At 46.0% G+C, this 17,160-nt stretch overlaps 1 long non-coding RNA gene across 1 annotated transcript; it reads left to right on the forward strand.

Annotated features, from left to right (window-relative positions):
• Positions 1-575: 575 nt before the first annotated feature.
• On the forward strand, positions 576-16,954 carry LOC135904570 (uncharacterized). Its single transcript, XR_010565150.1, has 3 exons — positions 576-841; positions 7,725-7,818; positions 16,811-16,954. It is a non-coding gene; the product is annotated as an uncharacterized lncRNA (long non-coding RNA).
• The last annotated feature ends 206 nt before the right edge of the window (positions 16,955-17,160 follow it).

A 17,160-nucleotide genomic window follows, 5' to 3' on the forward strand; every position in this document is an offset into this window, starting at 1 on the left:
ATCTACGGCGGCTGCTGTGAATCGCGCCCACGCGTCACCCATGCGCTGCTTGTCGCGATCTCCGATTAGCGAGGCAGTCGAGCCACACTTCGCTTCGTGTGCAACGTGCCGCACGAGACAGATTGTTCGCGCCAGCCAATATATTCCATTCGATTCAATTCAGTCTTTATTTTTCTCTTGGACAGAGAAGGAGACAGGACTAAAAGCTCGTAAGCTTGACAGAGGTCCTGCCCCCTTTATCAACTTGGCAGTGCAGTACACAGGCAGAGATTTTCAATTTTCCAAATAAACACTGAAACAGAATAACAAAACACTTTGTAAAAAGCAGCGCTATGCATTGCAGCACAAACATAGGTATTTGAAAAAGAAATAACTGGTCATGGGGAAATGAAAAAAAATAATAACAGGCAAAGGTTTAAACTGAGTGCAACATTACGTAATCTTGCTAAGAAAAAAATCGCTTAATAGCATCACTTGAATGCTGGAAGGGGTCAAACAATTCTTTGTTTAATTTATTTAATAATACTGGAACAGTATAAGAAAGAGACTGCTCTTGGACGAGAGACCTTCTTGGACGAGAAGCCGTCCGAGGCGATGACAGACGGCAACGACATAACTTGCGTCGAGCACGCCTCTTCGCACTGCGTCTCGCATGGACGTAGTGTAAGGCTTGCCCCGTAGACATGAAGATGTGTGGTTCTTGTTTCTCCAGCAGCGAGCCAATGGACTCCGACAACGACTACACCATCGTGCAGGGCAAGCGACTCAAGAGAAAATAGCACAAGACGACCAAAGACGTGAGTGAGCAGAGCCACGACGGACTGCCTACTCCGGCTTGCAGGTTTGCATTTGTGCCTCTCAACGTCTCTAAGAATTTAAATTCTGCACACAGACAGATCCTTAACGCCTACCTTGGCAATGTGGCTCCGAAAGGAATTACCAAGTGTGATTCAACACCAAGAAAAACGTAGTCACAGAGGAAGTAACGACGCAGGCTGCCTTAGAAATATTGAGGACACATAGAGTCCGGTTGTTCATTGTGCATGGTGGTCACAGTAGGGCAAGTGTTATTTCCGATGTCATGATTGACATCAGCGTCGAAGAGCTACAGAGGCTTCTGTCTTCAACAGTAAAGGTCATCCATTTTCACCGCTTCGGTCGCTCGACGAGCGTCACGTTTTTTTTCGAGAGATACACGCTACCTGATCATGTCAAGGTGGGATGCGTGAGACACCCGGTGCGTCCTTCTGTGCCCCGCTCACTGCAATGTCACAAGTGCATATAGCTAGGCCATGTCAGCGTTGTATGTATAGGCCAGACGGCATGGCTCCACTGTGCCGCCAGCCATGACGTAGCTTCATGCATAATAAAAGAAATTAAGTGCTCGAATTGCGATGGACTCCACGAGGTCAATTCCAAGGATTGTCCTAAATAGAAAAAGGAGATAAAAATACTGAATCAAATGAGCAAGACAAGTATGTCCCACAAGGAGGTGGCAGCGTCAGTGCAACACCGTAGGAGACGAACGCGTCGTCAGCGTAAACAAGCTGTAGGTCCAAATGAGCTCCCGGGTTCAAATTCCGCAGGTGCAGCTGAAGGTAGTTGAATCAGCATCTATAGATCTCTCCAAACCAGTGCTTCTTCATCATCATTTATTGGACCCTTAAGTACCGTTTACAGGGTATTACATAAGGGGGGGGGTCATAGATATACATAAGTCAAAGATGTTACATCAAGAATGAATTGAAATAGTGCAGGTTAAGTAATGCAGGAAAACAAAATAGGAGTACGGGCAACTTGAAATGCAACAACACTTGGAATGAAAAGAGAGATTGTTCAATTGTAGTTTCCAAAATGTGAAAGCAACCGCTCTTTAAATTCTTCAGGATCATGCTCCCTGACAATTGCATCTGGGAGTGCAGTCCATTCCTGGATTGCTGTGGGTAAAAATGATTTATTGAAGGCAGCAGTTGATCCATACAGGCGCTGTAAACTGAGTGGATTGAACAGGCGTCGTGACGAACGTGCTGGTGGTAGAAGAAATGATTCACGCAGATGTTGAAAATGGTAGTACAACTTGTGGAATGAGCATAGACGCGCTATCTTGCGTCGATAGACTAATGTAGGTAAATTGAGCGATGCCCTAATACTACTGATACTAGTTTTGTAGTCATATTTTGAAGATATGAATCGAGCAGCACGGTTCTGGACCGATTCTATTGCATTGATTAGATATGTTTGATGTGGACACCAAATCGCGGAAGCGTATTCAAGTTTTGTTCGAACAAAAGTTTCGTATGCCAGTTTACGGACGGAATGGGGTGACAACGATAATGTTCTTCTGATGAAGCCTAGTGTTTTCGAGCTGTCGGCGATCAGTTTCGTGATGTGTTCCGACCAGTTAAGATTGCTAGCCATTAGGATACCGAGGTAGCGATACGTTTGTACTTGCGAGAAGTTGACTGTGCGTAATGAGTACTCATGGATGATGTTAGTGTGCTTGCGGGAAATTTGAATAAATTTGCATTTAGAAATGTTAAGTTACATCAACCATTTGGTACACCAGTTATCTATTAAATGCAGGTCCTTCTGAAGAAGGGCCTGGTCAGACTCAGTAGAAATTCGACGATAAAGGACACAGTCGTCCGCGAAGAGGCGTATGGATGAGGAAATACCACAAGGGAGGCCATTAATGTAGATGAGAAAGAGAAGGGGACCAAGGACTGATCCTTGTGGAACTCCAGAAAATACCTTGCTTGAGGCTGAAGAACATCCACCTATAACGGTGTACTGGAGGCGGTCGGTGAGGAAGCATTTATACCAGGCTAGAATTTGCGAGTGTAGGCAGAGAGAAGAGAGTTTGCAGATTAGTCGTAGGTGGGGAACACGATCGAATGCTTTGAGAAGTCTAAGAATATTACATCAGTTTGAAATAATGAATCTAGGTTTAAATGAGCTCCCGGGTTCAAATTCCGCAGGTGCAGCTGAAGGTAGTTGAATCAGCATCTATAGATCTCTCCAAACCAGTGCTGCTTCAAGCCAGCCGCGCAAACCTGGAATCGAACGTATGGCCACGCTTGCCGCCGCGCACACGGGCTTTGCACTAGCTGGCAGCGCGAGCGAAGACAGTGCACGCAGATATCACCATAGGACTCGGTCATCAAAACAATGCTGCGACAAATAATCGATGCCCTGCAGCTGCTACTGTCTGGTTTAAGTACGCCAGTGGCGCCAACAGCGGCAAAAATCATGAAAGCCACAGACAGCCTCCTAGCTACACTGCAGTAACTTCCACCTCTGCCCGAGATGACTGTGCTGTCCTGTAAAGTGTACACGCACGCGTTGCACAGAAAGAGTGTGCTGTGGAGCTATCATCTATTATATTCAGCGCACCAACACTCTTTTTCCTCTTCACATTCTATCTCTGTTGTTCCCCGAAGCCCTTCCCCAGCGTGGAGCAGCAGGCTAGAGGCACTTCACTCAGGCCGACCTCTCTACCTTTCTGCCATTAAATATTATCTCTCTCTCTCTCTGAAAACACGTATAGAGCTGCGCTCAAATTTCGCATTACGGAGTATTGTAATTGTCGGTGAACTTTTTGTTTTTGTTTTAGCCGGCCTGTATACCTTTGCTACGTGCTCTCACTTTTTTACTGCTTTGTTCGTTTTTGCCAGCCACTTTTTATAAGTGTTCTTTGCTGAAGACAGAAGAAGGAGCGGGCATCACGCATGATGCCAACCTCTCCTGTGCAGACACTTACTTGAAAAACAGTTAAAAAGGCTCTTGGTAAAAAGGTAGGAAGGCGGAGAAAAACGTAATCGAGAAAGTAGGACATGGTAAGGTATACATGTTGTTATAATTAAGAAACAATTTAACTAGAGGGAGAGAGAGAGAGAAAGAGGGATATAAAGAAGGCAGGAATGTTAACCAGTCAAGACTCTGATTGGCTACCCTACGCCAGGGAAAGGAAGAATAGACAAAGAGAAGGGAGAGAGAGAGAGAGTATAGAGACGTGCGCAGACAGTCATCGAGTCAAAGCCGCTGGTGCAAACCAGACGTTCTGAGAAAGCACAAAAGCGCCTTCATTGCCTTCTGAGCCTATAATCGGTGGGGACGGTGCTCTAGTACTGTGTGTTACTCAGAGGACCATCATCTAGTTTTTTCAAATTGTTGGACAAAGATTGTCTTTGTGCTTGAAATTGAGGACAGTGGCACAATAAGTTATCAATGTTCTCCTCGCATCCGCAAACATCACATGCAGGACTATCAGCCATTCCGATTAGTGCTGAGTAAGCTTTCGTGAGCCACAACCGACACAGTAGAGACGCTTCGCGTTGGTGCAGTGTGGCCGGAGGTCTGAGTTACAATGAAGGGTTTAGCCTGAGCAGTCTTGTGTGCCTTGTATGTGCGCTATTCCACTGCACTAACGAGAGTGTGCCTGCTAGAATGCGAAGTTGTCTCGCTGCGTTGGTCCATGAGAGAGGAATGAGGATGCAGTGGTCTTATTTGTTTGACGTCCGAGCTGCCTTATCTGCGTCATAATTTCCAATGATACCGCAATGACCTGGTATCCATTGAACAGAAATATCATGGTCTTTTTCTCTCAAGTGATGCACAAGTTCTACGATTTCGCACGTGAGCTGATCGTGAGTTCCATGCCGGAGCAACGACTGCACACATTGCAAGGTCGGCCTTGAATCGCACGAGACTGCCCATTGTCGAGGACTTTCAGAATGTACCACGTGAAGCGCGTCGCGGAGAGCCACGAGCTCTGCAGCTGTAGACGTAGTGACATGCGAAGTCTTGAACCACTGAATTACTCCCATTGTTGGTATAACTACAGCGCCACCGGAATTGGTTAGTTGATCCCTCAATATAGCCGTGTGTGCAGTCACTGTATTTCTCGTACAAGATAAGTAAAATAGGTTGCTTGAGTGCTGATGATGGCAAGTCCGACTTTTTCTGAAGTCCTAGAATTGTAAGGCCTACTTGAGTACAACTCACACACCACGGAGGAATCGAAGGTCTTGCGGCAGGTGCGAACTAACTAGAGAAAGACTGAAATAATGGCCTACGAGACTCCATTTAGTGCGGTATCTGGATGCCACCGTAATGACACCCACATTGAGCGACTGGGGCAATGCCCCTTGAAAGAGCATGCGGCTGCTTTTCAGCCACCCCATACACTGCACCGCAGACTCATCGTCGCCATATTAACAACCAACCGGCTAATCGGTGGGCAATATTCTGTGATTCAAAGGCGGCCTTACAATGTCTTCTGTCATCTCTTCGTCGCGGGTCCTGTGAACAACTCGTATCGGAGATACGAGAAATTCACCATCACATGATTGCGAAAGGGCACGACGTCGTGTTTCAGTGGCTGCCTGGCCATTGCGGTATCTCCGGCAACGACCTCGCTGACGACGCTGCTAAGAAAGCACACGAAGAAGCAACCCTTGTTTCTATACCTTTATCGCGTACTGACGCAGCCCAACACTTAGGCAAGCTAGCGCACCGTATGACATTGGAGAAGTGGCACACACCTGATTTCACTCACCATCGATTGCATTCCCTCGATCCATCTATGCAACTGCGGCTGTTACCAGGGCTTCCGCGTAATGAGGAAGCAATGCTGTGCCGCTTACGCTTGGGCGTCGCATTCACGAATGCATATACGTTTTTGATTGGAATGGCTGATAGCGCCGAGTGCAATGCCTGCGGTGTCGAAGAAACTATAGACCATCTACTGTGCTACTGCCCATCATATGAAAATGAAAGACAAGATCTCTGCACAGCTCTCAACCAGTTAGACAGAAAACCGTTCACCTTGAACAAGATCTTGGGACCATGGCCTCGTATATCGCAGCTACAAAAGGCCACATAAGCGCTGCTGCGATATTTGAAAGATACAGGATTGAGTCAGCGTCTGTAATCCGGACTGAGTGACTGAACGATATCCCCGGTGGACTTTCTCTTCTTTCTTTAATCTTTCCGTCCCCGTTTCCCTTTCCCCAGTGTAGGGTAGCCAACCGGGCTCAGTCCTGGTTAACCTCCCTACCTTTCATTTATCATTTTCTCTCTCTCTCTCATCGTCGCCATCTTAACTACTGCAAGATTACTCGACGTATTGCTGCTATGCTACTCAAGTTCCTCTTTCAACTAATGTTTTTTTTGTCTTTTGTGTTACTCGCGCTCTGACCGCCTGACCGGCTCTTCTAATGCCACAAAAACATGCCGCCAACGACACCCTTGAATGCTTCCTAACCTCTCGCCTTTCCAACGCCCTCCCATGCCCCCGCCTTTCTTTATTTTTTTCTTTCTTGTTCTTTCTCTCTTTCTTTTTTTTTTTGTCTTGAGGTCACCCTAGCTTTTTTTTCCACTCTGCTTTTCGTTCCTTTCTTTTCTCCCCGCGTTCCCACTCTCCCGCTCTTGTCCCCTCGTCTTGGGAACGAAGCTCACAGACGTCGGACTACAGCGCTGATTACCTCTGAAGTCTCTCCCTGTAAAACCACCCGCCAGCGACAACACCTGCAAGTGACGTCACTGCACTAACCCTTTAAAACTAACATGCCGAGGATGACGAGGCCGCCTTTGACGAAGATATGTCCTCCTATCGAAACGTTGGCCAGCCTTTCTGAGGCACCTTATCCCTGTTTGCAAACTTTATACCACAGTGTGCTATTCCATCTGTCAGCCTCTTTCTTGATATTGAAGTTATGCCTAAGAGTTGCGAAATAGGATGAACATTTTCACGGTTCTTTTTCGAGAAGCGCGGAATCAACAAGGCAGCGTACTCGCACACTACTACAGTTCAGAATGAGAGCTTGCACAACAACTGCAGTAGATTGGAGCTTCATTGTAACTGGGTATAATTCAGTAGGACAGTGTTTTGGGTGCGTTGGTATCTGTATGAAATGACGGCAGGTCTTACGTGCCAACTAGGAGCGACGAGGCAGACACCTTGCGCTTCAGTCCGCCTCGATCGTGACGTGTTTTTGTCCCTTTTTTTGCGCGTAAGAGCCACCGTCATGGAACGCTAGATTATAAACTATATGTTAGTGATTGTACAAGGTGGCCCAGGGGGACAAATATGCTAGAGAGAAGCCAGGTTTCAGTGTCGCCTGTGATAGGGAGTTAAAAGCCAACCAGTCAATATCAAGATATCTGGGAATCCAGGCAGCCCTTTCACCCAGACTGGGCTCGGAGAACGAGCTCGGCGAGTGGTGGGAGCGTGAGGTAGGGACGGTGGTCCCGAGAGGGAGGGAGAGAGGACTTCCCAGCCGCGAAGGCGGTGCTAGGCTGTTTCGTCGGGCGCACGGTTGGTGTCGCTGCGCGTTTTTCCCTCGGCGGGAGCACGTACGCAGTTCAAATGGGGCTCCTAGCAGCTCGTCGATCGCAGATGGTGGTCGGCCGACCGTCGCGAGCGCTCTGACAGCGACGGAGTAGTCATCGACCGCGTTGCACCGTGGCCGCGCTTCAAACCGACCTCACCCGTTGCCACTCCGAGCTCGAGTTGGTGTACTCGTTAAGCTAATTTCTCATTCTCTTCGTAGGGTAAACCATTCGCTGCCAGCGTCAGGTGAAATCGATTTTAAAAGTCACCTTTCACTTCCAACGGAGCACGTTATACATTTTGTGTTCTTTGTTCAAACTTGGCGTGTTTGATCGGCGGCCACCACGTGAGCGGCTCGCACATGTGTTCGCTGCCGGCGACTGTGATGCAGATGACGACTACGGTTCAGCACGTGGGCAAGGCGGCGATTGTGGTGCTTCAGATTTTGCTACTTCACTCCCTCGTGTCCTTCGGTGCACAGAAAGGTAAGCCACATGTGCGAGTAAAAAACTCATTCTATTCCGATTATGATCGTCCACTCACCCGATTATCTACATGCCGACGAGCAGCATTCGTTGCATTTCACTACCTCTAGAAGGGCAGTTAGAGCAACGAAAAATACCTGAAATCAGAGCCGCGACCCTTTTTTTGTACTGGCGATGCTCGAGTGCAGAAATTGAACTTAATACGAAAAGTTTGTAAGGTCCTTAACTTTGAGTCATCTCTTTCTCGTAGTCCCATTCATTTTTCACAGGTTATTTCAAAATTATGTACACTTAGGACGCAGGGGTCACAGGGAAAGAAAAAACCGAACAAGACCTTTACGACCTCCGTGCCTTATTCCGCAGAATATCTACAGTGCCGGTTGGTAAGACCGTGCCACATGTTCTAGATGCTTTGGAATTGCTCCCTATGGCTCTACAGTAAGGCACCATGGCGTCACCTTTTGGAAACCAATTACAAAGATGCGCAATAATGCAGTGGAATGCGAGAGGCCTATGAGGCCGCCTCGGAGACTTTCACCAATAGATGTACAAGCACCAGTTTTCCGTGGCTGTAATAAGTCAACCTGACATATATCGATATGTACCACTGTGGTCAAGGAATGAACACAATTTAGGCAAAATGCTCACTTTTGTTCGTCGGAATGTAACGTATCTTCGTAAAGACGGACTCACCACCTACTTCCAACGAGTGCGTTTGCGTAACGCTAAAATACAAGCGGCGCACATTCTCAGTAATTAGACGATATATACCTCCGACATCGTGCATAGACTGTTGTTATTTAGTATCCATACGGAAAATTTGTCTAGGTACTTACATGGTCATCGGCGACTTCAATACCGACTATCCCATGTGCGGTTCTTCTTCGACGAACGCCCGCGGTATAGACTTGGCTGACACCATGCTCAGGCAAGGATTGATGGCGATCAATGATCGCTCGCCAACACGTCTTCGAGGCTCTTACTAAAGCAGTTGTCTTGACATTGCGTTTGTTTCAAAGAGCCTGCTGTCTTCTACACGATGGTGTATTGATCTTGACACCAGTGGAAGTGAACATCTGCCAACATATATCCAGTTGAAATGGCTATATCCGTCAGCTCCGAAAACTGCTCGTTGCAATGACTGGTCAACATTTTAGGAGTCTATGAAAATCGCCTGTCAAATCATCCAATCACAATTCAATATTGAAATTGTCATCGCCGTCAACTATACACGACACAACAAATCGCCTCAGTGCACCTGCACTTAAATCACCTATTGATGACCAGTACGAGCGACTTCGCACGATACGACGTTCAGCAGAGCGGAAATGCAGAAGGACAAAAACACCTTAAGAGGTATCTGCACCTCACCGGACTCAACGTAATGTTCTACGGAATTTTGATAAGCTCGACAAACAAAGATGGAGAACATTTTGTGGCTCTCTGAGCACGAGGAAACTTCTCTGCAAAATTTGGCAAATTGTGCGAAGCTTTCGATTGCCTCCATGAAAGCTGCCCACGTTCAACGGTGTGGCCATACGGCAATGGCGGCATGAAGCTGAGGTCGCCGAAGGTTTCTGCTAATTACTTGTGAGTGCCAATAGAAGTTTACCCACGCAAGAACGAATGGTTTTTCCACCATCTAGTAACCACCGTCTGTATTCGCCTTTCACTATACACGAGGTCGACGCTGTGATATCTGCTTCCCACTGGACATCTTGTCCAGGACGAGACAGAATAACAAACTCAGCGATTTGCCATCTTAGTGTGGAAGCTCGAGAAATGCTCCTGTCGCTCTACAACTCTACGTGGGGCTGAGCGCTGTGCCTGACAACTGGAAGTGCAGTAGTATTGTGGCTCTGCTGAAGCCCGGGTAATTCCCGCACGATCTCTCACATTATCGGCCGATAGCCTTGACAAGCTGTCTTGGTAAAGGGATGGAGCGGATGGGTACTGAAGCAGACTGGAATGGCTATTCGAGAAAAGCGGTATATTTCATGGTTTTATAAACGGATTCCGAAGAGGCCGATCGTCTATTGACGGTGTGATTAGTCTGGTATCCTCCTTTCAACATGAGAAAAGCCGCCGTTGTCTGGTATGTGCAATATATTTGGATAATAGAGGTGCCTACGATAACGTCCTTCATTACTCGATTTTTCAGGCAGTTGAAGATCTAGGTGTTGGTGGCCGGATGTATTGCTGGCTTTACAGTCATCTCAGCGGCCGGACCATTTTTATGTCCACTGCCGATGGCGAGACTGATAGACATGACGTTTGCAGGGGTGTTCCACAGGGTGGCGTCCTTTGCTCAATTTTGTTCAATGTTATACTGGTAAGCTTTGCAGACGATCTACCTGACGCAACACATATCAGAAGGTACGCGGATGACATTTGTATCCAGTCATCTGGGGTCACATGTCCACAAGTGCGTGCAAGGCTTCAACGTGCGGCTACGATCACAGCGAAGTACTGGCGCCGTAAAGGCCTGCAGCTTCCAGCAACTCAGCGTGCAGTATTGGCACTCACACAAATCAATGTCACAATATAACATCGCTGTAGACGGAACGGCGCTCCCTTAGTCACAAACCACAGATTTCTTGCTGTCGTAATAGCCCGCAATCTTTCTTGGACAAAATATGTTAATGCGCATAGGGCGAAACTGATAAACTTCATACAAGTTATTTTATATCTGGACTGAGATTGGCCCTTCTAAACGAAGTTTGCTCCTAGTGCACCGAACACTTTTCGTGGGCTACATACCCTCCAGCATTGTTGCTCAATCTTCGCATAGCATGGTGTCACCTTGTATGCGCACACTGGAGAGCTTTCAGGCCCAAGCACTGCGAATATGCCTTGGTTGACGCGGCACGTCAAATAAGGGCACAATAGCCGAAGCATGAGTTTGCCCAATTGACGTATCGAGGCCCCGTGAACCGCTACAGACCTGTCTTCGCCTGATGACTAAACACTTACACCATCCTGTGCTTTCGCTTCCAAGAACCAACCTTGACTGTGATTTTCCTGAAGCAATTGCATGTCACGCAAATTGTATCTGCAAGGTTCCCGGCCATCAACATCCCAAAAATACCTCCCTGGACAATACCGAGACCACTAATGAGGCTCCAAATACCTGGAGTTACGAAGTCCCACATTTCTTCCCTTGGCTTGAAGCAGCTCACCCTGTCACATATATTTGCAACACGTAGTGCGATTGTGCAAGTATATACCGATGGTTCTCTCATGGTATCTGCCACAACGGCTGCATTGCCACAAAGGGGGCACAACGGCTGCATTTGCCACAACGGGGGCGCAACACCGTTTCGGACATGGAGTGCTCACCCGTGCTCACGTTTCAGGTGTCCCTTCTTCTGGCGTCGCCTGCTGCCTTGTGCGCAACTGGCCCATTAATCTGGAAACAGCCACCGGACCGCTTCATGAATCGCACGCAACTGTCAGCCTTAGATGGTACTCATTTCATCTGCTGGCAACCGGGATCTTCAAAGCCAACTGCTTCGACAGACAGCATAGGCTGCACCGTATTTAAACGACCATCCGCATCCACCGCGCTGGGGCACAACACCGTTTCGAACACGGAGTGCTCACCCGTGCTCACGTTTCAGGTTGGTTACTTGAACCGCTGTTCTTGTCTGAAAAGTAGCAACCGGTGTCTTTTTGCGGTGTCGTGCCCCAGTGAGCTAATGTCGTTACTGAAGCGTGGCAAAAACTTGTTTTCTTTATGCATATGTCGGTTGCGCCTACTTCTATCCGGTGATATAGCATCAAACCCCGGGCCGGATGTGCTGGATAACGTTCTCGCAACCTTGCAACGTTTTGAATCCGGCCAGGACCACATTCGTAATGACCTGCGAGCACTAAAAAAATGGCAGGCGTCAGTTGATGTCGAGCTAAAGCAGGTGTCGACTAGGCTCCGGGCTGTAGAAGTCGATATTGTTTCAATGAAAAGTTCGGTCAACGATACATCGCCCGAATCACTGAATATAGCTAAAGGTATTTCCACACAGCTAAAAACAATACCATCGCGCTGTGAAGATACAGAAAATAAACTTCGCCGCTGCAACTTGCTATTCCTTGGCATCGCAGATGACAAAAGCGAATCATGGTCATCATCAGAATCAAAAATCATTGACCTATGTAACCAACACATTGGTATCACTATCGATCCAGTTCAAACAGACCGCGCGCATCGCCTCGGTCAATACAACGATGAGAAGAATAGACCGGTCATAGTCAAGTTCGCCTTTTTTAAGGATAAGCAGCGCGTAATAGAAAAAGGCCACAAGTTCAAGAACACTAATTATGCTGTTCGTGAGGATTTTTCGTTGCGAACCCGTATCGCTCGGCACAAACTGATTGACTTCGCAAAAACCAAAAACGCGCAATTTAAGCTAACCCTCGATAAACTAAGAATCGATAACAATGTGTACACATACGATGCAGCGTCCGCCGCTGTAATCACCCTACCCCGATACAAAAGACCTAGGCTGGGAACACGTGCCTTTAAAAAAAACCCAATTCACTACACGAGCCTATCGTGCCCTCGCACCTATCTATATCATTAACTAACATTCGTAGCATTCTTCCTAAACGCAATGAAGTTTCGTCATACTTCGACGACTGCGAATGTGATGTATTGGCACTCACGGAAACTTCGCTCAGCTCTGAAATTACGGATGGCGAAGTTCTACCCGATTCTAATGTTTACACTATCTATCGCAGAGATAGGGACGACAGGAGAGGTGGTGGGGTATTGCTCGCCATAAAAAAACAGATCCCGTCATTTCTTGTGCCGATGTCATCGAGTCTCGAAATTCTGTGGGTCAGCGTAACATTTCCCCAATCGAATACAATTTATGGTGTATGCTACAAACCACCCGATAGCTCCTACAATTTCCTTTCCAAATTACACGATAACATTACGTCTATTCGATCCAAATATAACAAAGCTGATATTTTTCTTCTTGGTGACTTTAACTTTCCAGACATTGACTGGCAAAACTTGCGAGGCCAATCACGTGCATATTGCGAGTTCGTTCAACTAACACTTGATTTTTCACTTGTGCAATTAAAAGACCAGCCTACTCGTATCAATAATATTTTAGATCTTGTTCTATCATCCGCGCCCGAGAGGGTTAACGCTATCACTTTTACGGTTGGGTTCAGTGACCACCGGTTGTTACAATTCACAGTTCATATACCTTCATGCTCACGTCACCTGAAAACTAAACAAGTATTTGATTGCAAAAGTGCAAACGTTAGCGCTATTAACAATGACATGGAAAGCTTCACGTCCTCATTCTTGGCAACTTTTTCTGAGCGGACAGTGAACGATAATTGGTGCCTGTACAAAGAAAAGCTAATGGAATTAGCACATGCGCATATACCAAAGGTTTCATTTCGCGTTAACTCATCGAAACCATGGTTCACTAAAGCTCTTCTTACTCTAAAGAATAAAAAGAAGCGTCTTTACAGGACGGCCAAACGTGTTGACACACCTGCGTCTCGGAGCAAACAGGTCTTGTGACGCAGCCTACTGTAATGCCCTGCGTCAAGCCAAGCAAAAGTATTTCTCTTGCGATCTGCAATCACTGCTTCAAAACAACCTAAAAAATTTTTGGAAAACGATCTCTCCCGTTAAAGATTCCGGCATTTCACAACTACTTCATAGCTATGGCTTGCCGATTGCACGAGAGCTTTCAGCATCTATCTTTAACAATTACTTCACGTCCGTATTTACAAAAAAAGACCATTAAAATATACCAACACCCATCGAACTCGATTGTACATACATGGCCCCCATCAATATAACAACCACTGGTGTTTCTGAGCTGATCAACAACCTCAAGATGTCAACTTCTTCCGGCATCGACGGTATAAACTCAAAAATCTTAAAATATACTGTAGTTTCCTCTAGCACAGTCCTTTCCTGCTTGCTTCAACAGTCCCTCTCAACAGGGGAAGTTCCGTAGGACTGGAAGGTCGGTAAAGTTGTACCTTTCTTCAAATCTGGCGATAAAAGCGCTGTTAACAATTACCGCCCAATATCACTAACAAGCGTTCCCGGTAAGTTACTAGAACACATGATCTTTTCAAACGTAGCAAATCACTTAGAAACTAACAAGTTCTTCTTTAAACATCAGCATGGTTTTGGAAAAGGACTATCATGTGAAACGCAACTATTCGAATTGACTGCGGATGTGTTCCTAAACATGGATAAGGGCATACAAACAGTCCACTCTGCCGCTCACTCGTCCATCTCGTACATCTCGGGGTTTGCATAATCATCTGAGTTTCCAGCGTATCTTTGGCCGAACAAATGCTTTCAATTCTTCCACGTTACCATGTGCCATTCAACATTGCAATAACCTACCAAACGACATAGTTGACATTCTTAACCCAGTATCCTTCAAAGCACGCTTATGCATATTATTTCCATAATTCGTCACAACGAAACCATACTGCGCACCTAAGTAAATACTTGTAGCGAAGTTGTATAGGTTTTTCTTTTTGTTTCGTTTGAATGTTTGTTTTTAATTGCTTTAACACTTTAGCAGGGAAGAAGTTTGGGCGTGTTGGTGAGATACATACAGACTCGGAAACATAGCGCAAAAAATGACACAGGGACAAGCAGGAACACAGGACGAGCGCTACACTATTACAGACTTGTTCTTTCACCTTCACCTGCTACTTTTTGTATAATTTCTTGGTACTCCTTTTTGTTACTTCACACAGTCGTTTGTTTCATTTATCGCGTTATTTATATAGTTAGATATTTGTTCTTTCATGTTTACTCACTGACAATGTGTAATTTCTTTTTACTCCTTTCTTTTTTTGCTAATTCCCTGTATCCTCCCCTCACGCAATACTCCTTCGGGAGCCTGTGAGGTAAATGAATAAATAAATTTGTTATCCCGCAACTTGGTATTACGCGGTGACTTCAATTCGACCACAAATACACATCTAACGCTGCGGAACTAATGGCAATACGGGAGAGTCCATTTTATGAGAACGCAGACACCTCATAAATGGATGTTGTTTTGCTATGAAACATCAGCGTTGCAGGCGATAAAACGCTTTTTAAAGAAAAAACGATGTTACCTACTCGTGCTGGCAATAGCCGAACTCATCACAGTGCCCAGCAAGGTGGCCTCTTCATCACGTTTCAATGGGTGCCCGGTGAATGCGGTGTGATTGGCAATGAGCTCGCTGACAGTGAGGCAAGATCGACATGCAGGGCCTTACAAGTACACAGAGAACGCCCCCTGACAGCTTCCGCAGACGCCTACATATGGTCGATCCAAACGGCAAAATCTGTTTGCTCCCGAAGGTTACGCGGAGCAAAAGATTCGGCTGGGCGTTGCTTGGGCGCCCACCGGTATACCCTCACCTCAACAGCCAGTATAGAACAGCCCTGACTACGAATGCTGTCAGACGCCTGAATAGCTGGAACACATATTGTGCGATTGCCCAGCATACATGCTCGCACGAAGGACATTGGATAATTCCCTAGCCAGCGTTGGCAGGCAACCACTGTCGGAGGAAGCTATTTTCGGTCCATGGTCTGACACTGCAACTGCAGTGCGGACAACTCATGCCCTGTTGAAGTTTCTACATGACACGAAAGTTGACGGGTGGCTCTACTAGGGCCGCTGTTTAATGTACATAAGCACTCACCCCGTCTCTTATCATCATCATCCATTCCAGTACTATCACTATCATTCGCACTCCCCCAGTGCGCAGTACCAGACTTGAGTGGACTAGCCCAGGTCGACCTCTCTGTTTTTTTTTTCTATCAATAAAATCAATTTTTATATCTGTAGTGAAGAGGAGGGATCATATAGTATATCATGGTATATGTCAGCATGTGACCCCATACTGTATTACAAAACTATTACTTTGACGCCGATGAAAGCATCAAAGATTTCGAAATGCAATCTGGCTACTATGACATAAGCAATCTTGATGCGAGTTTTATGTGCCCGAATCTTATATTAGAACTCACAAATGTTTGCAATCAATCACCTGCATGCTTGGTGAGATAAAGGTAATGAACAAGGGATGATAACAAAACAGTGATTCAAGACGTTGAAAATCCAGAGAAGTAGAAAAGAGAAAAAGAGAGAGGCTACGAGAACGCTGTCATAACGTTACGTCGTTTCTTTTCCCTTACACCCATTCAATGAGAAAGATAGGGAATTACAAAAGGAAGCGCGGGGATTGGCTCTGTCAAAAAGGATTTCCTCCATGAACAGCAAATAAAGTGCTTGTTTATCCCTGTTTGTAGCGTGGCGTTCTCCGAGGAGAAAAAGCTTTCGCTTCTGCTTCATCTTCCACCCTCAGCGAAAAAGAAAAAAAAACCGTTCGCCCTAAAACAGTCAATTTTCATTGCAGAAACTTTTATCACATTGTTATCAAAAGAAGCGCTGCCTAAATGACAGTGGCCCTCACCTCGGTTTCTTAATATTTATGCTTATAGTTCGAAACTTATTGCAGGATTTCACATCGAGACATCGCTATAACAAAGACATGGTGACAGGTGTCATTTAAGAAGCGCAGAAAGCTAACATCCCATTCCTGTCAGCAAGTATATAGAGTTTTTACCATTCCGTGGTAAAGGTTTTATTAAACTTGTGTTCGCATGACATATGAATAGTTCAGAAGAACTCGCCCTTAAGTGATTTTTTGTATTTTCAGTTTCCCCCCTTTAATCGCACATCGGAGCCGAGTAGTAGCTGGCGCTGCACATCTCCGTACATACATTTATTATTAGAACAAAACCTGCTTGTCAAATAGTGGTTTGAAATTTTTGTTGCTGAAGGCGCATTTGCGTCGCATTATAAATGAAAACGCGCACTATTTTTCTGCTTTGAATAAAATACAGATTAGAGAAAAGCTGAACATAGAAACCCTGCATCGCGAATAAACGAAGTTGCTCTCGTCATCCTTTTCCTTGTTTTCTCTCTCTTGTCAACAGCTGCGTCGACTGCTCCTCAGCATGAAACTACCGGCCCAAAGCCTTACCGAGTGTCTTCTCCACATCACTAACGATTTTAAACACTATAGAACAGACGCTGAGCACACACGCATACTATTCCGTCTCATCTGTTTTTGACCATGCTTTCGGGCTGAATGAACCATGAGGTTAAAGGAAGCATCTACTTCACTTTTCGGCTTGTTCCTTCACAAGTCACATAGGTAAGAACTAGTAAACTAAATGGCTATGGTTTCTGGCTGATACAACTGCACGACTAGGCCATGCCTTTTCCACGCACACCAGCACTTGGCCTGTGGCGAACGGCAAACGCAACCACACAAATGCGGGTA

This window comes from Dermacentor albipictus, chromosome 2 (genome assembly GCF_038994185.2).
Source record: "Dermacentor albipictus isolate Rhodes 1998 colony chromosome 2, USDA_Dalb.pri_finalv2, whole genome shotgun sequence".
Taxonomy (NCBI): Eukaryota; Metazoa; Arthropoda; class Arachnida; order Ixodida; family Ixodidae; genus Dermacentor; species Dermacentor albipictus.